The sequence below is a fragment of the Bos indicus x Bos taurus genome, chromosome 12 (genome assembly GCF_003369695.1).
Source record: "Bos indicus x Bos taurus breed Angus x Brahman F1 hybrid chromosome 12, Bos_hybrid_MaternalHap_v2.0, whole genome shotgun sequence".
NCBI lineage: Eukaryota > Metazoa > Chordata > Mammalia > Artiodactyla > Bovidae > Bos > Bos indicus x Bos taurus.
Window position 1 is genome coordinate 32,344,868 of NC_040087.1, and position 24,314 is coordinate 32,369,181.

The window sequence follows — 24,314 nt, forward strand, 5'->3', positions numbered from 1 at the left end:
GGGTGCGGGTGTGTGCGTGCGTCCTCGGGCAGCATCCGGGCGCGCGAGGTTACGGGTCTGTTCTCGCTGCTGCAGTCAACGGGGATGGCTATGTGGGCCGAAAAGCCAGGCTGTAGTGAAGAAAGCGTGTTGTCCGGTTTGTACGTGTTTCAAACCTTTTTTTTCTCAATGCGTAAAAGCATAGTACACACTTCCTGGTAGGTTCGTGCGTGTTACAACCACTTTGGAAAGCCACAGGGCAAAATCTAGTGAAACGGAAGATGTACGAATAATCAGATTCCGGGGATTTCCCTGACGGTCCAGTGGCTGGGACCCCGCTTTCCCAATGCAGGGGTCCCTGGTTCCATCCCTGGTGGAGGATCTAGATTCCTGTCTGCCGCATCTTGTGTTGCAACTAAAGATTCCGCAGGTTTCAATAAGGATCCTGCTTGCTGCAGCTAAGGCCCTAAGATGGGGGGTGGGGGGGGGGGCGGGGGGCAAATAAAGAAGTCTTAAAAATACCAGACTCTGGCATTTTTAGTTGTTGGCCGTTACAATCACTACCTTCCAGCTCCCACAGGTCATCTTTCCTTTCTTAGGATTCTCCTTGCTAAGGCTCCTTGGATAAACGGAGGCTCTGCCTTCTCCCTGACAGCATCTCCACAGCTGAGCGTCGTCCTCAGCTGCACACAGGCTAACTGCAGTCACTATAATAAGTCATATCTGGGCTGTAGTTTGCGCGCATGGACTTTGTTTTCTTCAACAGATAGCAGTGTTAAGCCACGTGGCTCAGATGGTAAGGAATCTGCCTGGAATCCGCCTGCAATGCGGGAGACCTGGGTTCGATCGCTGGGTGGGGAAGATGCCCAGGAGGAGGGCATGGCAACCCACTCCAGTATCCTTGCCTAGGGAATCCCATGGCGGACTAGAGTCCATAGGGTCACAACTGAGAGTCGAACACTACTGAGCGACTAGCACACGCGTGCACACACATACACACGATTTTAGTTAAAAAAAAAAAAGCTGGGAATTTCCTGGTGGTCCAGTGGTTAGGACTCTGAGGCCACTGCAGGGGGCATGGATTCGAACCTTGGTCTGGAAACTAAGATCCTGCACTTCAGTTCAGTCATGTCCAGTTCTTTGATACCCGATGAACTGCAGCACTCCAGGCTTCCCTGTCCATCACCAACTCTCAGAGCTTGCTCAAACTCACGTCCATCAAGTCAGTGATGCCATCCAACCATCTTATCCTCTGCCGTCCACTTCTCTTCCCACCTTCAATCTTTCCCAGCATCAGGGTCTTTTCCAAGGAGTCAGTTCTTCACATCAGGTGGCCCAAATATTGGAGCTTCAGCTTCAGCATCAGTCCTTTCAATGAACATTCAGGGTAGATTTCCTTAAGGATTGGCTGGTTTGATCTCCTTGCAGTCCAAGGGACTCTCAAGAGTTTTCTCCAACACCACAGTTCAAAAGTTCTGACAAAACGTGGTCCACTGGAGAAGAGAATGACAAACCACTTCAGTATTCTTGCCTTGAGAACCCCATGAACAGTATGAAAAGATCCTGCAAGCTGCGAAGTAAAAAACAAACAAAAAACCTTACTTGTCATAGTAAAATTGTTCTATATCAAATTTCTATTTTTTAGCAGATCCTGTTATTTATCTCACTCATCAGTGTATCTGGACTAAGGGTAACATGGTTATTACTCTTATCCTAAGAAAAACATAATTAGTATGAAAATAATAGTATAACAAGATAAATTCCAAAATTAAATGTGTTCTTGCTGTGGCCTACCGTTTTAGACTTTGTACATATGTATTTGTGCATATGTATGTGTATATTATCGGAGAAGGCAATGGCACCCCACTCCAGTACTCTTGCCTGGAAAATCCCATGGACGGAGGAGCCTGGTAGGCTGCAGTCCATGGGGTCGCTAGGAGTCAGATATGACTTCACTTTATTTTTTCACTTTCATGCATTGGAGAAGGAAATGGCAACCCACTCCTGTGTTCTTGTCTGGAGAATCCCAGGGACGGGGGAGCCTGGTGGGCTGCCGTCTATGGGGTCACACAGAGTCGGACACAACTGAAGTGACTTAGCAGTAGCAGCAGCATGTGTATATTGTATATCTTTGTACATATGTGTGTACATATGGATGTGTGTATTATATATATATCTGTCTATATACATATATTTGGGTAGGGAGGGAGAAATTGAGATAGAATTTTTAAATATATATACCCTGAAATGCACAGATCCTAAGTGTTCATTTGGATGATTTTTGACTAATATATACAATCTACTATATACAATTAGTATATATACAATATGCTAATATATATACAATCTATATATACAATCAGTATATATACTAATATATACAATCTTATAACCAATATCTCCAAGCAAGATTAGAACATTGCCTGTGTTTCTTCCCAGGTAATCCCCTCCCCAACTAGAATAATCCAGTATTCTGATTTTTATAACCATAGATTAGTTTTACCTATTCTTAAATTTCACATAAATGGAAATGTATGTACAGTATGTACTCTTTGTTGTCTGACTCTTTTTTTTTTTTTTCAGCTTAGTGTTTCTGAGTTTCAATTATGTTGTTGCTGGTATCAGCAGTTGAATTTATTTTTTATTGCTAAGTAGTAGTCCACTGTATGAATATACCACAGTTTGTTTATACATTCTTTTAATGGAAATTTGGTTGTTGTTTTTTTTCCCCTTGATTTTATGCTGTATGAATAAGTTTTAGTCACTCAGTTGTATCCGACCCTTTGTGACCCCGTGGACTGTAGCCCGCCAAGCTCCCCGTCCATGGAATTTTCTAGGCAAGAATACTTGCCCTTCCCTTCTCCAGGGGATCTGCCTGACCCAGGGATTGAACCCAGGTCTGATGCTAGGAAAGATCGAAGGTGGGAAGAAAAAGACGACAGAGGATGAGATGGTTGGATCGTATCAATGAACATGAGTCTAAGTAAACTCTGGGAGTTGGTGATGGACAGGGAGGCCTGGTGTGCTGCAGTCCTTGGGGTTGCAAAGAGTCGGACACAACTGAGTGACTGAACTGAAATATTCTTGAGGATATGTTTTCATTTCTCTTGAGTAAATACTGAGAGCATTGCTTGATCATAAGGTATGTCTAACTTTGGAGAAAATTGCCAGATGGTTTTCCAAAGTGAACCCTTATTTTATTTATTTAGCATTTTCCTCTGAAGAGAGACTACAGCATTTATTTTTAACACAGGCTTTTAAAGTAGGTTTGTGTCATTAGCTCCATTGTACAGATCTGAAAACCAAAGTGGTTTCCTAAATGTCTGATGGTCAGTTTATCCCATTTGAGATCATTAACTGTAAAAAGAGTAAGAAAAGGCTTGAAACTTAAAAAGAAATGTGAAGTAAATTAAATGTAGAAAGTAGGAAAACTCAAAATTCATTTAATATTTATAAGCATCTAGATTAAAACAGGTACCATTCTGAGGGATGGGACCATAAAAATGAATAAAACATGATCCTTGCCTTCAAGGACTCCAAAGAGCTTGGTGGAAGAGGAAGGCCACAGACTGTTCTAGGTGGACTAGCAGAGGACACAGAGTGTGAGCAACACAGGAGTTCTGTGGCTGATCCACTGCGCCAAGGTGAGCGGAAGGGGTGGGATAGAAGAGTCCCTGGGTGAGAAAGGAAGCTTCGCAGAGAAGGCTGAATATAATGAAGGAGGCACTCTTTGACCAGAGAACAAGTAGCAAGGGTATTTTAGGCTGAAAGTATCACTGCTTCTGTAAAGGCATACAGATGGATAATAACTTTAAAAACTCAGAAATGAAAGTCACCCAATAGCTTTAGAAAATAAGGTCAACAAACGAACAGGAGTGTGACATTAAAATGAAACCAGTTTTGGACTTCCCTTGTGGTGTGGTGGACAGGAGTCTGCCTGTCAACGCAGGGGACACGGGTTTGATCCCTGGGCCCGGAAGATCCCACGTGCTGTGGAGCAACTAAGCACCTGTGCCATAACTACTGAGCTCGCACTCTAGAGCCCACGCTCTGCAACAGGAGAAACCACTGCAGTGAGAAGCCCGTGCACCGCGACGAAGTGGAGCCCCCGCTGGTTGCAACTAGAGAAAACCCACGTGCAGCAACGAAGACCCAGCACAGCTGAAAATAAATAAATAAAATTATTTTTAAAAAATTATTAAATGGAGCCAATTTTGTGATTTTGCACCAGGCTTGAGTAAGATACTAAGCAAAATTCATAAGTTTGCTCATTAAAGTAAGTTCATGGGTCTTCCCTAGTGGTCCAGTGGTTAAAAAACTCCACACTCCAATGCAGGGAGCATGGGTTTGATCCCTGACCAATCTAGACAGCATATTAAAAAGCAGAGACATTGCCTACAAGGGTCCATCTAGTCAAAGCTATGGTTTTTCCAGTAGTCATGTATGGATGTGAGAGCTGGACTATAAAGAAAGCTGAGCACTGAAGAATTGATGCTTTTGAACTGTGGTGTTGGAGAAGATGCTTGAGAGTCCCTTGGACTGCAAGGAAATCCAACCAGTCAATGCTAAAGAAAATCAGTCCTGAATGGAAGGACTGATGCTGAAGCTGAAACTCCAATACTTTGGCCACCTGATGTGAAGAACTGACTCATTAGAAAAGACCCTGATGCTGGAAAAGATTGAAGGCAGGAGGAGAAGGGGAGGACAGAAGATGAGATGGTTGGATGGCATCACTAACTCAATGGACATGAGTTTGAGCAAGCTCTGGGAGTTGGTGATGGACAGGGAGGCCTGGTGTGCTGCAGTCTATGGGGTTGCAAAGAGTCGGACACGACTGAGCGACTGAACTAAACTGGGGAACTAAGATCCCTCATGGTGCGTGGCTCACTAAATAATAAGAATAATAAAATAGCTTATGTCTCTATTTCCTTCCTGTGTGAAGATATTAGCCAAGTGTACATTTGGTTTATTTGGGTTTTCAGAAGACACTGGCAGTTTAACTCCAGCAAGGCAAATTTTCTAAGCTAGGAGAAACATGGATGTGTTCTCTTATGTGTGAGACTCTAGTTGAAGACTCCACTTGAGTATCAGTAACCTCCATCGAATTTGCCTTTGTCTTGGTGGATTGGCACAAGGACAATTTCAAGAACTGATGAGTTTCTAGTATAAAAATCATATAATGAGAATTCTTGTCTCCGGGAGAATGTCACTGTATGATAGCCAAAGTAATGAGGCAGAAATACCATGAATAATTGAAAAACACATGGTGAAGAATAATTATGCAAAATAATCTTTTTTCCATTAAAATTTTCATTTGAGATCTTGAGAAGAAGCAAAAAAAAAAAAATATGAACAAGAGAAACTCTTTAAAAAAAAAAAAAGAAATCAAGTAAGACAGGACTTCCCTGGTAGTCCAGTGGTTGGGAGTCTGCCTGCCAGTGCAGGGGACATAGGTTCGATTCCTGGTCTGGGAAGATCCCACATGCTGCAGGGCAGCTGAGGCTGTGTGCCACAACTCCTGAGCTGACATGCTGCATCTACTGAAGCCTGCCTGCCTAGAGCCCGTGCTCTGCAACAAGAGAAGCCCCCTGTTCGCCACAACCACAGAACGCCCACACAGTACCGAAGACTCAGGGAAGCCAAAAATAAATATTGATTAATTTTTAAAAATCAAGTAAGACAGAGTATACCCTTTCAGAATTTGATTCTCTCCATGAAAAAGGCATAAACAAGCGTGTGTCCATGGGATTAGGCATTTAAACTGAATCTCAACTCCCTAACTCAGATCTACTTTATCTGCATCCAGATTTTTCTGTTCCCAAATCCTACTTCCTCCAGCTTCTAAAATATCTTCAACTGCCGTAGACGCTAAGGCCAGAGCACCATGAGGAAGAACTGAATCAGATATCAGGAGCCTTGAGGCAGAAAGTGTATTGAAAGGAAAGCTGGGAAAGCCATTGCAGTGATTTATGGAGACCTAGTTATGCTTTGACAGTAAGGCACAGCTTGGAAGTGTGGAAACAGATACAATGTAGGGTTTTCTAGTTTGCAGGAAGCATCTAGGAGATTGTCAGACTTGTAATAAATTCAAGGAGAAAACTAGTCAGTTGGAGTCAACTTATTCCTAACGATTACATTAGTTTTTCCACGTAACACCATCACTTGGAGCCATTCCCATCTCTTCCAGGCAAACTTACTTTTTGTATTTGTAGAGAAGGAAGAAAGAGACTATCCCTCTGATCCCGTATTCTTGCTTCATAATAATTTTGAGTAGGGCTGATAGACCAATTTCATGTCTATTGTTAGCCCTTATTGACTATGGGTACCTGGGCCTGCATTGAGAAATTTCTTCTTCTTTTTTTTAATGACCTTATTCAATGCTCAAAGCAATAAACATAATATTGAGTCTTTATTTCACTTCAAATTTCAAGAATCTAAGTTGAAAATCAATCGGTCTCTCAAGGCCCAGGCTTCATTCATGTGGAAAATTAGAACTTACTGGTTCAGAGACAAAAGACTTTGTCTTAGAAAGGTTCAAAAGATTTCCTGGATGATAAATGGGTCTTACAGAATGCATTTGGATGAGTTAAGTGTAAATGAATCAAGCACAATGGATTAAGTTATCCTTAATTTATTTCATTTCCTATTTATTTAGAAAAATGTTGCACTTTGGGGGCTTCCCTGGCGGTCCAGCCCTTAAGATGCTGCACTTCCACTGTAGGGGGTCCAGGTTCGATCCCTGGTCAGGAAACAAAAATCCCACATGCTGCATGGCTGACCAAAAAAGTTGAAAGAAAATGTGACATTTTGACTCCTTTCACCCATTTCTCCCATCCTTCATCCCCCTCCATCTCTGGCAACCAATCTGTTCCCTATATCTTGTCTTTTTTTTTTAATTTAAAATTTTAGAGTCCACATATAAGAGAGATCAGGCAGTACTTCTCTGACTTTCACTTAGCTTAATGCCCTCAAGGTCATCCATGTTGTCGCAAATGGTAAGAATTCTTTCTTTTTTTATGGCTGAGTAATACTCTATATTTTAGTAAGTAATACATATTTTTTTCAATATGTGTGTGTATATACAAATAAACCCTAAAGATATATCAATAAACTGTTAGAACTTATAAATGAATTCAATAAGTTTGCAGGATACAAAATCAATACATAAAAGTCTGGTATATTTCTATATATCTACATTGCTAACTATCAGAGAAATTAAGGAAAATTCCCACTTTTAACTACATCAAAAAGAATAAAATTCTTAATAGTTTTAACCAAGGAAATGAAAACCTGTATACTGAAAACTATACCACATTAAGGAAATAAACTGATGAAGGCACACATAAGTGGAAAAAAAGTCCATTTTCAAGGATTGAAATGAAATTAATACTGTTAAAGTGTCCAAACTATTTGAAGCAAGCTATAGATTAAATGCAATTCCTACCAGAATTCCAGTGGCAACTGTACAGCTGCTGAATTGCCTTGAACTGACTTGGATTTTTAATTTATACTGTAATTAGGCTAATTTTGCTTCACTATTATTCTGTTATGTCTGTAAATTTCCAGTGAAACTGCTTGTTAGGTCAAATTTCTGGGAAAATCACATAAATATGGAACTAGCACTTGATGAGACTTGTTAAAATTTCTCTTGGAGACACTTTAAAAAGAAAGCCACACAAGTTTTCTCAAAACAGCCTTTTTGGTTGTCAAGTGAAATAGGTGAGCAATTAGGCTTTGGTCCTCTGAGTAGACTCAGAATTTTCTGCTGACTGGCCATGTCCTGTCTCCACCTCTCTGCTATCATTCAGGTCCTTGGCTGTACTCTCAGGGAATAAAGAAGAGTTTGTGGTTGAAATATTTTGACTACAGTACTTGCTGACAAAAGACTGAAACCTTTTTAGCCATTAGAAAAATTACTTGGGCTCCAGTTTCATAATGCCAGGAATTTCCGAAATAGAATTTTTTGGAAAACTGACAGTAACTTTAACCATTGTAATGAACTACAATGACATCAAAATGCTCCTGCAAAATGACTGATACAAAGTGGTTTTGAAAAAATTTTAGCGCTGGAGTTTGTAGCTGAAGCAAAAAGTGTTATGTGAACAATCTTTGTCAGACATTATTTTAGTGCTCCTAATTTTCACAAAGCTTTCACATTTTGCAAATGCAATCCCACTGCCAACTATTTTCTTCAAACTAGTTTTCAAGCATCTGTGATACTTAACAGTTGGTTTCTGTAGTATTTGAAAGCTGATTTAGGTACACGAAATTGGTAAGGCTCAATTTAAATAATTTGGTAAAATTCTATTTATTTTTAGTTGATCTAGGAGAAGATATTTGAAACTGGAGAATAAACTGGATAGGAAACTTCTTAGGGTAGTGGTCTGATTTCTTTGGCACAGTGGATTCCAAAAAATTTAAATGTAGGTTTCGTAAGGGTAAGGACTTAGTCACTTTGTATCTACTGCTTAGAGAGTGGAACATGAAGGTGATTCAGTCGTGTCCGACTCTTTGCAACCCCATGGACTGTAGCCTACCGTGCTCCTCCGGCCGTGGGATTCTCCAGGCGAGAATACTGGAGTGAGTTGCCATTTCCTTCTCCAGTAGATCTTCCCAACCCAGGGATTGAACCCGGGTCTCCCGCATTGCAGGCAGATGCTTTACCACCTGAGCCACCAGCAAAGCTCAAGTAAATGCTCAAGAAATAATTGGAAATAGAGATGGAAAAAATGGAACTGGATGGGAGCAATAAAATAGCCCAATTGGTTCAGTGTTACTATGGGTAATTTTTAAAAATACTGATTATTTGGCCGCATCAGGTCTTAGTTGTTGCACGTGGGATCTTCCTTGGGGTCAGCAGGCTCAGTAGCTGTCGCCTGGTGGGCTTAGTTGTCCCACAGTATGTGGAATCTTAGTTCTCCAACTAGGGATTGAACCCGCTTCCGCTTCATTGGAAGGCAGATTCTTAACCAATAGATCACCAGGGCAGTCCCTGGGCAGAACTTGATAACACTTTGCTAGGTGAATGTTCCCATTCCCTGTATAACTCAGCAATTCTATCAGTAAGTACCCTACAACTGCTTCTGTACATGAACACAAGGAGACATCCATAAGGACATTCATAGCAGGATGAAAATGGTGTTTCCACCTCCTTTTCTGCAAGCATTGAATAGATGCAGAGTCTATCTCTGTGGATGAAGTGACCTAGAATTTTAGTTATATGAATAACTCATTAGGGAACTGCTTAAAAATAAACAGAAGATTTTCATAGAACTACACATTCCTTTTTTACTCTGGGTAATTTTAACATGGCATCAGACTGGCAGGTCACCTCTAATAAAATATAAACTGAAAACAGATTTTTTTCCTTCATTGTCTAGACTGTTTAATTTTGTTCTCCTTTGCTATTTTGTCTAGTTTCAAAAGGAGCAGCTTCATGTGAAATTTGTGGGAAGGCTGCTATTCAGAGTTTAATGCCATTATGTAGTAGCCCTGTGAAAATCCAGCAGGAAGAATGTAGATACTTCTAGAAGATGCTGAAAACTATTTGAAAAATGAAGAATTCATAGACATAATTTCTCTAAAGTCATTGAGTTGGAGATTGAATGGATAATTGAATGAATGGGTGATTCAAAATACATCATTAATGAATTGGAAGTAATCAATTATGTCACCTGGTCCTAAAAATATTCCTCTAAGGGCTTCCCTAGTGACTCAGATGGTAAAGAATCTGCCTGGAATGCTGGGTTCAATCCCTGGGTTGAGAAGGAAATGGATACCCACTCCAGTAATCTTGCCTGGGAAATCTCATCGAGAGAGGAGCCTGGCTTGCTACAGTCCGTGGGGTCACAAAGAGTCGGATACGACTGAGTGACTTAGATTTTTTTTGTCCTAGAGAATGAAGCATGTGATAAAGCCAGTGAGTTCCTTGGTCAAGATCCCACTGGCAAATGACAGCCTCTGTAAATGCATCTCTTTACAACATTGTGGTGATAGAGAAGACAGTCTCTGAGTTCGGGAATGCTAGTGCTGGTGGAACTCCTGGGGGGCAGGGAAGGCAAGCACATGATTGGAGCAAAGATCTATCCCACTGAGGCTGATTCTGCTGGAGGGGTCTCTTGCCGACTCCTTGGGGCACGGTGCCATCTCAGGGTCTCAGTGTTGATCAGATGCCAGCAGGTTGGACATTCAGCCCCTGAAGAAGCCAGACCAGAGTTGGAAAGGGAATAAGCTACTGGCGTGTACAGCTTCCACCCTGCCTCCTATGTCCTTTGTTCATGAGCCCCTGGATCAGGCTCGAGGGTGACGAGGAAAGACTGCCACGGGTCCACAGGGTGGATCAACTTGACCACCTGATTACTGCTAGGGGCTAGGTTTCCCCTCCTCATATCCATGAGTTTATGTATTTGGAGAAGGGCCTTAAGGGAGATTGTTGTTGTTGTTTACCCAGTAAGTCGTGTCCTATTCTTTGTGACCCCGTGGACTGTAGCCCACCAGGCTGCTCTGTCTATGGGGATTCTCCAGGCACGAATACTGAAGTGGTTGGTATTTCCTTTTCCAGGGGATCTTCCCGACCCAGGGATGGAACTCACATCTCCTGCATTGGCAGGAGGATTCTTTACCATCTGAACCACCAGGGAGGCCCCTTAAGGAGATGCTGCTGCTGCTGCTGCTGCTGCTAAGTTGCTTCAGTCATGTCCGACTCTGTGCGACCCCATAGACGGCAGCCCACCAGGCTCCCCTGTCCCTTGGATTCTCCAGGCAAGAACACTGGAGTGGGTTGCCATTTCCTTCTCCAATGCATGAAAGTGAAAAGTGAAAGTGAAGTCGCTCAGTCGTGTCCGACTCTTAGCGACCCCATGGACTGCAGCCTACCAGGCTCCTCCGTCCGTGGGATTTTCCAGGCAAGAGTACTGGAGTGGGGTGCCATTGCCTTCTCCCTTAAGGAGGTGATTCAAGTTAAATGAGGCCCTACAGAGGGGGCACTAATCCAACAGGACTGTTGTCCTTAGAAGAGGAGGAAGGCTAAATGTTCATTATAGCTCAGTAAAGCTGGGAAAAATTTGAATAAACAAAAATGAGGAACAAAGGGGAAAAAAAGACGAGGAGACCTCAAAGAGCTCTCTCACCACTGGCGCTCAGTGGAGAGGCCTGGTGAGGACCGAGAGAAGACCGCCTTCTCTTAACCAGGAAGAGAGTCTTCACGGAAACCAGCCCTCATGGCACCTTGCTGTTGGGACTTTTAGCCTCCACAACATGGAGAAAGAAATGGCTGTTGTCTAAGCCTGCCAGGCTGTGGAATTGTAATCTGGCCACCTGTACAGATTCTGTACACATTCCAAAACACATTCCAGCCACACGTCTCTCCCACGCCCTCCCGCCACTAAACTATTTTTTCCAAATCCCCGATCATGTGGTGAACCCGCTACCACTGCCCATGAGTCAGGTGATCATTCCTCAGACCTCCTTCTCTTTTCTACAGTAAAGCAGGAGGACGCGCCCCATCCTCCCTTCTTTCAGGCCACCCCTACTCGTTGGCTCATCCCTGCTGTCTGGCTCCATCCTACCATGTACATCCATGAATAAATCCAGCCAATTTCTCCTTCTTTGCAAGCGGCTGCAAGGAACTTTCCATCGGTCCACCAGTGTGTGTTGAGAGGGGAGCAGTCAAGCTGTAGGAAGAGGTGCCACGGAGCGTGGACCGCCCGATTTGAGGTTTCTAGACCTGCAGAGCCTGGTCTCAGTGCATCACTCACAGCACACTGCTGGGCATGCCCTGGGTGTGAGGGGTCAAATGGTCAGTCCCTCTGGGGCCCTCAAACTGTCCAGGAGCTGCTTTTCAACTGCGAAAATAGTTATCAGCAGGACTACTTCCCTGGTGGTCCACTGGTTAAGAATTCGTCTGCCAGTGCAGGGGATATGGCTTCGATCCGTGGTCCAGGAAGATCCAACATGCTGAGGAGTAACTAAGCCCATGCACCATAAGTACTGCAGCCTGTGAGCCTAGAGCCTGTGTTCAGCAATAAGAGAAGCCACTGCACTGAGAAGCCCACTCATTGCAACAAAGAGTAGCACCCACTCATTGAAACTAGAGAAAGTATCCGCTCACAGCAATGAAGAATCAGTGCAAGTAAAAACAAAAAAATTACTGAAAAAAATTATTTATCAGCAGTTGGCTTTACTTGGCTCTTATTGGGTCTTCCCAGGCCCTCCCCACCCCCAACCCCACCCCCATAGCATCTCCGTCTGCCACAGATTCTCCCAGGCCACTGGGTCTGCAGCTCACAGGGCTTGTAACACAGCCTGGATTTGTTTCAGAACCTTTCATACCCTGTGCCCATTCAAAATGGGCAGCCTGGTAGGTTACCTGGTGAGTCGGTCAGAGGGGCACACAGCAACACGTGGTTGAAGTCGCCTCTAATATCTCGGTGCCGTGTCTCCCAGGGGGTGTGGGGCGGGGCACAGCAGCTATCTCCCACTTGCAGAAGAAGACAACCCAGCATGCCCCAGGCCCCTGGGACCATCAATGATGCAGCAGCCCCTGGACTTCCCAGGGGGTTAGCTCCCAACTGACCTTGATGCTGGGAAAGATTGAAGGCAGGAGGAGAAGGGGAGGACGGAAGATGAGATGGTTGGATGGCATCACCAACTCAATGGACATGAGTTTGAGCAAGCTCTGGGAGTTGGTGATGGGCAGGGAAGCCTAGCATGCTACAGTCCTTGGGATCTCAAAGAGTTGGACATGACTGAGCAACTGAACTGAACTGAGGTGCCAGAAAGTGTTGCCTTTGGAGCAGCCAACCCACAGCAACCCTGAAGAGGAAGCCAGGGTTATAAACACGCCAGCCAGTCTCCAAGCTCCTGCTGGTGCCTCCAGGTACTCAAATCCAAATAAAACCCAGTCCTACAGGTTAGACCGTGGGGCAGGAGGCAGAGCAGAGAAAGCAGAGACGGGGTCAGAGATGCAAATGGAAACCAGCATGACATAGTGCACACTTGATAAACGAGTGAATAATTGGATTCTGATGTTAAGGGCTTCTCTGGGGGCTCAGTGGTAAAGAACCTGCCTGCGATACAGGAGACCCAGGTTGGATCCCTGGATTGGAAAGATCCCTTGGAGAAGGGAACGGCTACCCACTCCAGTATTCTTGCTTGGAGAATCCCATGGATAGAGGAGACTCCCAGTTGCCACTGCCTGTTTTGAGACCCATGACCCAGGTCCCACTCGGCTCTAACTCTTTTCTCTTTCTTGCCCTCATAAGTAATTGTCTTATTTCTGAGCTATGTTCTATCTGTTTTTCTTTTCTCTGTGTATATTTTGTTTGGCATTGCTTAACACATGCAGAGGATGAAGTGCATCCTGACTGGAAAGCCAAACATTATTATTATAATTTGTATCTTAAATTATGGGAGATTCATTCCTTTCTCCTTATAGGGTCTGTTCTGCAATACACTGACATTGTGTTGTTCTTACTTTTCATGCACAGGCAAAACCAGACATTACCTTTCAGATCATCATAGTATCCCTTTTCTGAGCTCTGAAACATAGTTATACCATGAGGGAAACAGGCATGGGAGAGAAGACCTTTGATGTTCAGGGGGTTCACCTACTGTCTCTACCTGCCGCCAGCCCCTTCTGGGGGGAGGAGCACATGCCGAGGTATTAAATACTTGCAGTATTTAATGCCGCCTTGTCAGCACACTTCTCCTTATGGGTCACCCTAAGTCACTTTTGCTTCTCCTTTGTGTCTCTCCAGTCTCAATGGAAATGAACAGCTGGCTGGCCATCCTTGCTCCCCTCCTCCCCTCCCCTCTCCTCGGGAGCAGAGTCCTTTTGTAGCAGGAGATCATTCTTTAGTCACTCTGGAGCCATTTCTCTCCCTGGATGACTCACACCCCTTTCTTAAAGGTCCGACCTCGGTTTTATCATTCTGAGCGGTTAGTCATCTTAGTCATCAGATGGCTTTTCTTTGAAATCCTCCCTAAGTGCTTTTCCTCTCTAAAAGTTGAGGTCCGAATGAGTTGGATACTCTTCTGCAGAGCATTTCCAGGAGGGATGAGACCATAATCCTTTTCATAATTCTTAGGATTAAAACATAAAACACAATGAAGTAAACCACTGACAACTGTGTCCTGACAAATAAGGATGCAAATACACAGTTGGGGGATTACCCTCATTTCTCTCAAATATTCCCATTATGTTTCTTGCTCTGAACCAGGTCCTTACCTGATAGGCTGCTGTCCTCCCTGATGTCCATTTTCTCCTTTGTAATCAAACCCCCAGTTACTGGCTGGACAAGTGACCCCTCAGAGTAGGGACTCTTTCTCAGGCTCCTTCCTAGCTCAATGGGGCTGTGATCAGCGGAATGATTTTGGAAGTGTTGCATGTGACTACTGACAAATAATTTTAAAGGGTAAGCGCAGGCCCTGCGACCCTTTCTCCCTTCTCCTTGCTGGAAAAGGAGATGAGATGGTAGGGACCAAGCACCTTTAGGGGCCATGAGGATGCTGTCTGCGGAGAGAGACCTGTACAACTATTGGCCTGGATCCAGACGATCATGTTAGAGCAGCCTGGGCTGCCTACCTTCTGGCTTGTTTTGTGTGTGAGAGATATTCATTTCTATTTTCATAAGCCTTTTGTGTGTGTGTGTGTATCTGTGTGTGTGTATGTAGTGGCAAGAGTATGTATTTATTTCACACAGCTAAACTTGACTCAATGGCCTTAGGAGGTGTTTGTATATGTTTTGTTTTGTTTCACTGGCAGAGAATGATACAGAGACTATCTAGCTGGTTATGTTTTCCTCTCCTCTGTGTAAGAATAGCTCAAGTGTACCAAATGCTTACTGGGCTTCCCAGGTGGCTGAGTGGTAAAGAATCTGCCTGCCAATGTAGGAGACGCAGGAGATGAGGGTTCGATCCCTGGATTGGGAAGATCCCCTGGAGGAGGAAATGGCAACTCTCTCCAGCATTCTTGCCTGGAGAATCCCATGGGCAGAGGATCCTGGTGGACTACAGTCCATGGGGTCACAAAGAGTCGGACATGACTGAGCATGGACGCACCACTAAATGCTTACTCTCTAGCAGGTATTTGGTATGCCTTGATATTAATCCTGATATACATGCTAGTATGATGCTGCTTTTATTTTCTTTTTCAATGAAAGTACACTGACACCGAGAGGTAAATAACATGCTCAAGGTCACACAGTTGGTTAAGAGTGGATACAGGATTTGCATCCAACAGCCTGGCCCCAGAGCCCACCGTCTTGGTACTTTATATGAATGTGGATTCTGTTCCCCAAGGACCTATCAAAAAGGTGTTCGTAATAGCTACCATTCACTGAGTCCCTGCTCCATGCAGGCACACTGCTGAGACAGAAAGCAAATTCTAGAAAGCCTGGACTGAACTGGGCAGAGGGGAAGCAGAGCGAGCAAGGCAGCCAGGGGCCTGAATGGTGCGTGTTTCCAACATCAGAGCACCTTTCAACAGTGCTGGGTAGCATAATTTTCCTCTCTTTCCACTGATGTATTTTGAAATTGTGATTGATAGATGCATTCTTTTTGAAGTTCAGTAATCCACGATTCTTTCTTGTACTTCTGTCTAAATTATTCTCTTAAATTGCTTCATCTGGACTCTCCCTTTGTTTTATGTTGAGAATACTGATATCATACAAATCTTATTCATCAAATGCTTAGATTAATTCTGGAAAGTACTTACTCTTGTACTTGTCTTACTGACTCATATCCAAACTCATCACGAGACAAAAGAACACGAAGTATAATAAAAATACAGTAATTTCTCAGCTATTAACCTGCAGATATTATACATGACTTAAGCTACAAATAAAGTCAAATAAAAGATTCTTCGATGTCACTTAATAAACTAACATTTAAAAATCATCCCCTTTTAGACTAATAACCTTGGGAAAATTCAATACTCAATATACTCAATAAACTATTGATTGATGGCATGTGAAAATAACCATTCTTTTTTAATTCTCCTTTAGCTATTCTTTAACAGGAGAAAACTCTTCTCCATTTGCATTTTGAACAATTAGTAAGGTGAACTTTCAGTCCAAATTAAGCTATCTTTCCCCATGAAATTCTGTCATACATTTTTATGCTCCTCTGCTTCTTGAATAATCGATCTCACCATCTTTTTAATTGAGAGCCACATATGAAAGTGTGACTCATGAGTATAAATCCTACACATTGTAACTTTGAACCAATATTGCAAATTAGATTCTCTGAGCCATTTTTTTTTCATGCTGATGCACTGTAATGATACAAATAATATCAGCTGCAGGATATAAAAGCTATTTTTCATAGCTAAATTAGTTATAGCTTTGAACTACCCAACTAGTACTTGAATATGGGAGCAGTAGAGTTTCTATAGTATCGTGCAGTACTGTAAGAACAAATGGTGAAGCATAAAAACCACTCCTTGTTGTTCAGTCACTCAGTTGTGTCTGACTCTTTTCGACCCCATGGACTGCAGCACTCCAGGCTTCCCTGTCCTTCACTGTCTCCTGGAGTTTGCTCAAACTTATGTCCATTGAGTCAATGATGCCATCCAACCAACTTAACCTCTGCTGCCCTCTTCTCCTCTTGCTCTCAATCTTTTCCAGCATGGGGGTCTTTTCCAAACCACTTAAAAAGAGACAAACTCCATAGTTTTGATTACTATTAAAAAAATAAAATTCTGTATTGCAAAAATGTGGCATTCAAAAAAGCAAACTACAGATTTGTAAAACTAAATATACCAGACAAAAATATAGAGAGCTCACAAAAATAACTTAAAAAACCATAGGACACCAACAGAAGCATAGGGAAAGACTACGGATACAAAATTCATGAAAGAAGAGGTACAAACAGCTAATAAATATAACAAAAGTTATTCTCAAAAACAAAGAGATACAAATTAAAATACACATTGATTTAAAATATCTCACCTTAGCAAACATTTTAAAGTAATGCTCTGTTAAATAGATTTGGTTGGAGTGCACATTCTTGCTTTGTTCTGATCTTAGGGAGAAACCCTTTGGTCTGAATCCATTAACTATGATGCTAGTTGTATATTTTTTGTAGATACTCTTGATCCTGTTGAAAAAGCTCCTTTTTATTCCAAAATTCCCTTTTGTTCTCTAGTTTGCCAACAATGCCCAAGGTTAGCAACAATGTCACAAGACAGACATAGATTCTCTGCTGTGGGAGTGTATGTTTGCACACTGTCTCTAAAATCAAGTTAGCACTATGTATCAAATCTATATGCTGTATGTTTAATTTTTTTTTCTTTGGCCACACCCTGGGGCATGAGGGATCTTAGTTCTGGACCTGGGATCGAACTGCTTGCAGTGGAAGCTTGATTCCTAAACCCTGGACCACCAGCAAAGTCCCTGTGCCATATTTTATGTCAGTACTTTTGCTTCCACAAACCAGACCTAAGACAGTCACCTGATATATGCCTAAAGATTTATTTACAAAGATATTCACTGAAATGTTATTCATAACAGTGACAAACTGAAAACTAATGTAAGGTCAGTATTAGGACAATGGTTAAGACAATTATGGCTGAACATAAAAGAATAATATGCAACCATTCCTTTTCAATTTGCAGAGGCTTTTTAATGCTTGTAAGTGCAGGAGGGGGGGGGGTGGGTGGGAAGTATGATAAAGATCAGTTCTGGTCCAGGACTCTGGCTTCAGGGTCAAAGATGTGAGATGAATGGATTTGAAGTGACAGGGCTCTGAGATCCTGACCAGGGACATGATTGGGGGACCAGAGACTGAGGGAAGACTTAAATTAGGGTCACAAGCCCACAAATCTGCGTTCAGTGGAGTAAGAAATAGAGCCCAGTGTAGGAAAGAAGAAACAGAGCGAGAGTCATCAGTGAGGAACAGAACAGAGGAGACAGAGACCATGCTGCCAATGCAGGAGATGCAAGAGACGAGGGTTGGATCCCTGGATCGGGAAAATCCCCTGGAGGAGGAAGTGTCAACCCACTGGAGTATTCTTGCCTGGGAGATCCCATGGACAGAGAAGCCTGGTGGGCTACAGTCTATGCAGTCCCGAAAAGTCAGACACTACTGAACAACGAGCACTTAAAGTAACTGAAGTTCCAACAGGCAGAGAGGGGAGGAAGCCATGATTTCCCAGAGGGTAGGAATTAGGTTTATCTTGTTCCCTACTGATTCCCTCGCTATAAGCTCGTTCCTGGTTCTTAGTAGGTGTCCAGAAAACATTTAACAAACGTTTGTGGGCAGGGTAAAGGGAAGAGACACATAATCAAATTCCCAGCCATGAGGAAACAGGTTTATTCATATAAAACCTAGTTTTCTTTGGTAGGAGGATAAGCTGCATGAAGAGGAGCATTGGAATTTAAATGGGAAAGTTATCTGTCAAGTCCAAGTATGCTAGACTAAGGAGCACACAGAAGATAATCACCATGGTGGACTGGAAATGTTCACCTGAAGTGGTTTTCAAAATCAATGAAATAGACCAAAGATGAAGAACCAAGTGTAAATCTATTAAAAGATAATTGGGGGAATATAGATGCAGACTGGGTATTTGACAATGTTAAACAATTATTGTTCTTTCAGGTGTGATAATAATAGTTTGGTGATCTCAAAGAAATACAAAGAAATATTTACAGATAAAGTAAGAAGATATCTGGATTTTCTTCAAAGTCATCCTGAGATGTCCAGGAGTAGGGGTACAGATGAAACAAGCGCGGCTTTGTATTGATAACTGCCAAACTGGGTGATGGCAAAGGAACTTTCTGGGGTGATGGGAAAATTCTTTATATTGATAGGGTGTGGCAGTCAAACAAGTATATGCATGCATGCTGAGTTTTTTGTCCAACTCTATGCAACCCCATGGACTGTAGCTCACCAGACTCCTCTGTCCATGGAATTTTCCAGGCAAGAATACTGGAAGGGGTTGCCATTTCCTACTCCAGAGGATATTTACAACCCAGGGATTGAATCCAAATCTCCTGCGTCTCCTGCATTGGCAGGCAGATTCTTTACCACTGTACCACAGGGAAGCCTCAAACAAGCATATGATTTATTAAAGCATATTGTACACTTAAAATCCATGCATTTTACTACATGCAAATTTTCTGTAGAAAAATTGGATGATGAGTAAATTGGGTTGTTTATTCAATGGGTAAGTTGGGTTACTATTCCCTCTGCTTTTTTAATATATTTGAAAATTTTCATAACAAAAAGCAAAAAGGAAAGAAGAATCTACTGCAGTCTTGGCAGCAGGGAAATTATTTAAATTAGAGTAGTGGCATGGAAAGAAGGCAGAAAGATAAAGAGTGAGATCTTTTAGGTTCAAACAGGTGATGGATTGCTGGATGGAGCAGGATTTGGCCTCCCTGGAACACTCACCTGGTGTTGCAGAACTGCGGTTGGTTTGGGTTGCTTTGACCCAGGCATTAGAACAGGAGAACACAAAAGAATTCATTTGGTATTTTCCAGTGCAGTTCCCATTTTCTCCAACCAGCTTCATTACCTGCATCATCAAAATGCCTGCTTGATATTCTCATCCACAGAACTGCTACTCCACCATCTCTCAAGGGAAGAAAAAAAGAAAACAGAAGAAATTTTCTTTGATGTGCTTTGGTTTTAGGGTTGAGACTTTCTCAGACCATTTCATAGTAGAACCAGGAGGAAGGATATTTAGGGCTTTCCAGGGTATGCTTAATCCTAGAGATCTGGTACCTTGACTCTTTCCCTGGGTGGCTTCTTCTGTTCGAACTATGTCGACAGAACAGACGGTATTGCCTTTTTCATGTCTGTTGAGTTGTTTTCATTTTTATATTTGAATGGGAGCAATCTCTCTGGGGGTATTTTCCTGAAGATCTGGTATTCTAATTACTAAAAATGACAATGAGTGGTGTTTGATGTAAGAGTTAGGGAGCAGGGATGGTCGAGGAAAGTTTTCAGGACAAGGTTGGCAGGTCCTGAGCATGTAACTAGTGTGAACAGGTTCTAACATGGCATGTGCCTGGGCAGGAAGGCAGGGTATTCACCCAGAGCTTTACAATAACACTCTGAGTAACATTCAAACATACCGTTAAATGCACTGTCCCAGAAGTACGCTGACAGGGTGGAAAGAAGACACTACTGGAGGCAGCTCTGGCCTGGAGGTGGATCGTTCCCCCAGTCCTACTCCCAGTGGACACATTTACCTAGCCTCTCTTCCTTGCTTCTTCTCTTCTCCCTGTTTTTTAGAGCTTAAATGTTTTGTCTTCTGGTTCTGAAGATCAGAAGTCTGACACATGCCTCACTGGGCTAAACTCAAAGTCTGGGCCAGGCTGAATTCCTTTCTGGACACTCTAGGGAGGGGTCATTTCCTTGTCTTTTCCAGCTTCAAGGGACCATCCACATTCCTTGGCTTATCCCCTTCTACCATCGTCAAAGCCAGCATCCTAGCATCTCCGTGAACCCCCTCTCGTCATCACATTTTGCTTCTTCCCTTCTGACCGAATGCTTGCTTTGGCCAGGGTGGCCCTCATCCCCCAGACAGTCTCATGCCTCAAGGAGAGCTGACCTACAGAGCAGGTCTGGGGGCGAGCCTGCTTAGTCACCCAGCAAATTCCACACCTGTACCCTGCCAGTGATCTGCTCAGAAACTTACTTGTGTCTGTTTTCTCCACTTAAATGTGGAGGAACTCCACGAGAATGTGGATGGTCACCTGCTTTGCCAAGAACCTGGAACAGTGTTGGGCACAGAATTCTCACTTAATGAATGAATTCATCTTTTCCATTCCTCTTTGGCAAAGTTTAATTGCCCACCTACTTTATGTCAGGGATTCTTCTGAGTGCTGGGGACGAGAAGATATACAAGACTTAAGGATGGGCTTCCCAGGTGGCTTGGTGGTAAAGAATCCACCTGCCAATGCAGGAGACATCAGAGACACAGGTTTGATCCCTGTGTCGGGAAGATCCCCTGGAGGAGGAAATGGCAACCCACTCCAGTATTCTTGTCTGGGAAATCCCGTGGACAGAGGATCCTGGCGGGCTACTGTCCGTGGGGTCATGAAGAGTTGGACATGACTGAGTGACTGAGCACACCTAAGATCAAGGAGTCTAGCAGGGAAGACAGACAGTTCCCTAACAATGCACCACGGTGAACACTGTCATGAAGTCACACAGAGAAAGCCGAGTGGGCAAGGCTTCCCACACCTCCAACAGGGAGCAGATCATGAAGGATGAAGAATTAGGGCAAATGCAGTGACCACGTACCTTGTTGCCCAAACCAGGACACTGTGGAGAGTAAAAAGAAGGCTATTCATAATTACACCGAACAACAGGTGTAAGCAGAGACCGCTCTGGGCAAACCATGCTATGTGTGCCTTGGCGGAAGCCCTCAGGGATGGGGAGATGTTTGTGTGTTGTGGTGAGGGAGGGGCTGGGCTGGTATGGCAGGTGCCTGTGTGAGGGGTGTATTCTGGTGAGCAAGGAGCCCAGGCGTGTCCTCCAGGGTTGGGGCCTGTGGGGCTTCTTGGCAGGAGAGCAGCATGACCAGATCTGCGTTTGGGACAACAGCTCTGGCCATGATGGGGAGAAAGGTCTGGAGGGACACAGACCAGAGGAGTGAGACCAGACCAGAGGAGAGAGACCAGACCAGAGGAGGGACACAGATCAGAGGAGGGAGACCAGACCAGAGGAGGGACACAGACCAGAGGAGAGAGACAAGACTGGAGGAGGAACACAGAATAGAGGGGGCACACCAGACTGGAGGATGGAGCCAGACCAGAGGTGCACGCAGAGGCTTCTAGCAGGATGCAAGGGCGTGTTCCAAAGACTAGGTACTCCTGAGGTGGCCCTGATGGAGGGGCAGAGGAGGGAAGGCAGAAATGGGTGACGCTCATGTTCCTAGCCTCAGAGCCCGGTGGCTTCTGCTGGAGACAAGCAGAGAATGACTTCAGCTGCTTGGCAGACTCTGAAGAGTCATCAGGGAACTGACACAGGAAGCTGAACCTCACAAGGCCAAGTGCCCAGCCAAGCGGGCAATCCAAGGGCTGAGTCACTCCATCCAAGGGGTCAGCACAGGTGGAAAAGAGGAGTCCAGGTGACTCACGGGGCCCAGGGAAGCCCGTGAAAGAGAAGTGCTGAAGCAGATGGGCAGTGGGGCAGGAACCGAGAGAGGCCTGGTTTTACACTGAGCCACAGGTGTGCCTGGTGTGTTTGTAGCCTCCGCATCCTAGTAGTGATTCAGAAAGGAGCGGGGACGCCTGGGCAGACTCATGGGGGCACTCGAAGGCAGGCCTTAGGGCGGGGAGGCATACGGGGTGGCAGAAGAGAAGCTGTAGGCAGGTCAGTGTGGGGCCCAAAGGGCGAAGGAACTCAGTCTAAATGAATGCATTGACCCTGTCTGTGTATAAGTCCTTGGGGAGTATTTTTCGTGATTATTTTTTATTTTGGTGAAGTGTATAATCCATAGCATAAAATTTACCATATTAACATTATTAAGTACAAAGTCCAATGGCATTAAATGTGTTCATGTTGCTGTGCGCCATCACCATTGTCCATACCCCAGACCTTTTCATCATCCTTGATAGAGACTCTGTACTCATTAAACACTAACTCTCCATTTCCCTCCTCCCTGTCCCCTGGCAGCCACCATTCTCCTTGTCTCTATGCATTCAACCCATTTTATTATTTATTTATTGGCCACATTCCATGGCACATGGGATCTTAATTCCTTGGCCAGGGATTGAACCTGTGCCACTGCAGTGGAAGCACAGAGTCTTAACCATTGGACTGCCAGGGAAGCCTCTGAGCATTTAGGTACTTCATGTGAGCGGAATTATACATTATGGCCTTTTGTGACTGGCTTATTTCACTTAGCATCATGGCCTCAAAGCACTTCCATGCTGTAGTATGCATCAGAACGTTGTTCCTTTTCCAGGCCAAATAATATTCCATTATGTGTATTTGCTATAGTTTGTTTATCCATTCATCCATTGATGGACACGGGTTGTTTCCACCTCTGGCTACTGTGAATTCATTGCTCTTCGAATCAAGCAACCACACACTGTTCTGACTGAATCATCTTGTTGAAGAGAAAAGCGGAAAGAATTCATGAGAACGGTCATGCACTCTCTTATGTCACTCAGCCTGGGGGCCAGCAGAGGCCAGTCCTTACATGCAGTATCTCGTTTAATCTCCCCAACAAGCTGATGACGTCAGGGTCTTCCCCTTTGCAATAAAGAGGAAACTGGAGCTTAGAGGGTGAAGAGTTTGTTCAGGATCACAAACTGGACACCCTGTGGGGGTGAAGGGGAGGGATCCAACCAAGGTGACACCCAAATACTTTTAAAAAAAATTTATTTACTTACTATTGGCTACATGGGGTCTTCATTGACACTCGAGGGCTTTCTCTAGTTGCGGTGAGCGGGTTCTCTTCGTTGAGTGTGTGGGCTTCTCACTGCAGTGGCTTCTCTTCCTGCGGAGCACAGGCTTGGGGGCATGTGGGCTCGGCAGTTGTGGTACATGGGCTTCATTGCTCCGAGGTACGTGGGATCTTCCCAGACCAGAGATTGAGCCCACGTTCCCTGCGTTGGCAGCCGGATTCCTATCCACTGTACCACCAGGGAAGTCTGAGACGCCCTAATTTTAAGTTGAAACCCTCTAGTATTTCAGAAGTCGACCACTGCTAACTACCAGAGAGTTTTATACAATTTTGTTTTTCCCTTATTTATTATTTTCGATGTCTGTTTCCTATTTCTTACGAATGATTAACTATTGAAGCCTTAAAAAGCTCCTTGCCGCTTGCAGGCAGCGAAGATGAGGGAGCAGTGGGACCAGGTGTGGCCAGTTTGTCAGAAGCAGCAGCCCCTGGCTTGAGCCTTGAACAGATGGGCGTGCGTTTCCCTGTTCCCTGGAAGACCTGTTGAAAGAAATTCTGGTATCATCTGTCATTTTTGCTTAAGCTTTGTGCCAGTAAGCAGATATATCTGCTCCAGTGTGTAACTGTTGTTCAAAAGAGAAATAAATTTTCTACTATGCTTGGTGAGCTTCTCTGGTGGCTCAGACAGTAAAGAATTGGCCTGCAATGCAGGAGACCTGACTTTGACCTCTGGGTTGGGAAGATCCCCTGGAGAAGGGAATGGCTACCCACTCTAGTATTCTGACCTGGAGACTTCCATGGACAGAGGAGCCTGGTGGGCTACAGTCCATAGAATCACAGAGTCGGACACGACTGAGCGACTAACACAGACACACACACACACACACACACACACACACTATGCTTAGTAGAATTGGCCAGAGGGAATTGGGAAGGGCTAAAGCAAAAAAAAAAAAAAAAAGTCCTACAAAAA

At 44.0% G+C, this 24,314-nt stretch overlaps 1 long non-coding RNA gene across 2 annotated transcripts; it reads left to right on the forward strand.

The window, feature by feature from the left end:
• The first annotated feature begins 1 nt into the window (after position 1).
• Positions 2–23,989, forward strand: LOC113902366. 2 transcript variants are annotated; one of them, XR_003513801.1, is made up of 3 exons: positions 2–140; positions 3,512–3,623; positions 3,909–3,949. It is a non-coding gene; the product is annotated as an uncharacterized LOC113902366 (long non-coding RNA). The 2 variants fall into 2 exon arrangements; XR_003513800.1 differs by lacking the exon at positions 3,909–3,949 and adding an exon at positions 23,770–23,989 and having other exon boundaries at positions 4–140.
• Positions 23,990–24,314: the final 325 nt, after the last annotated feature.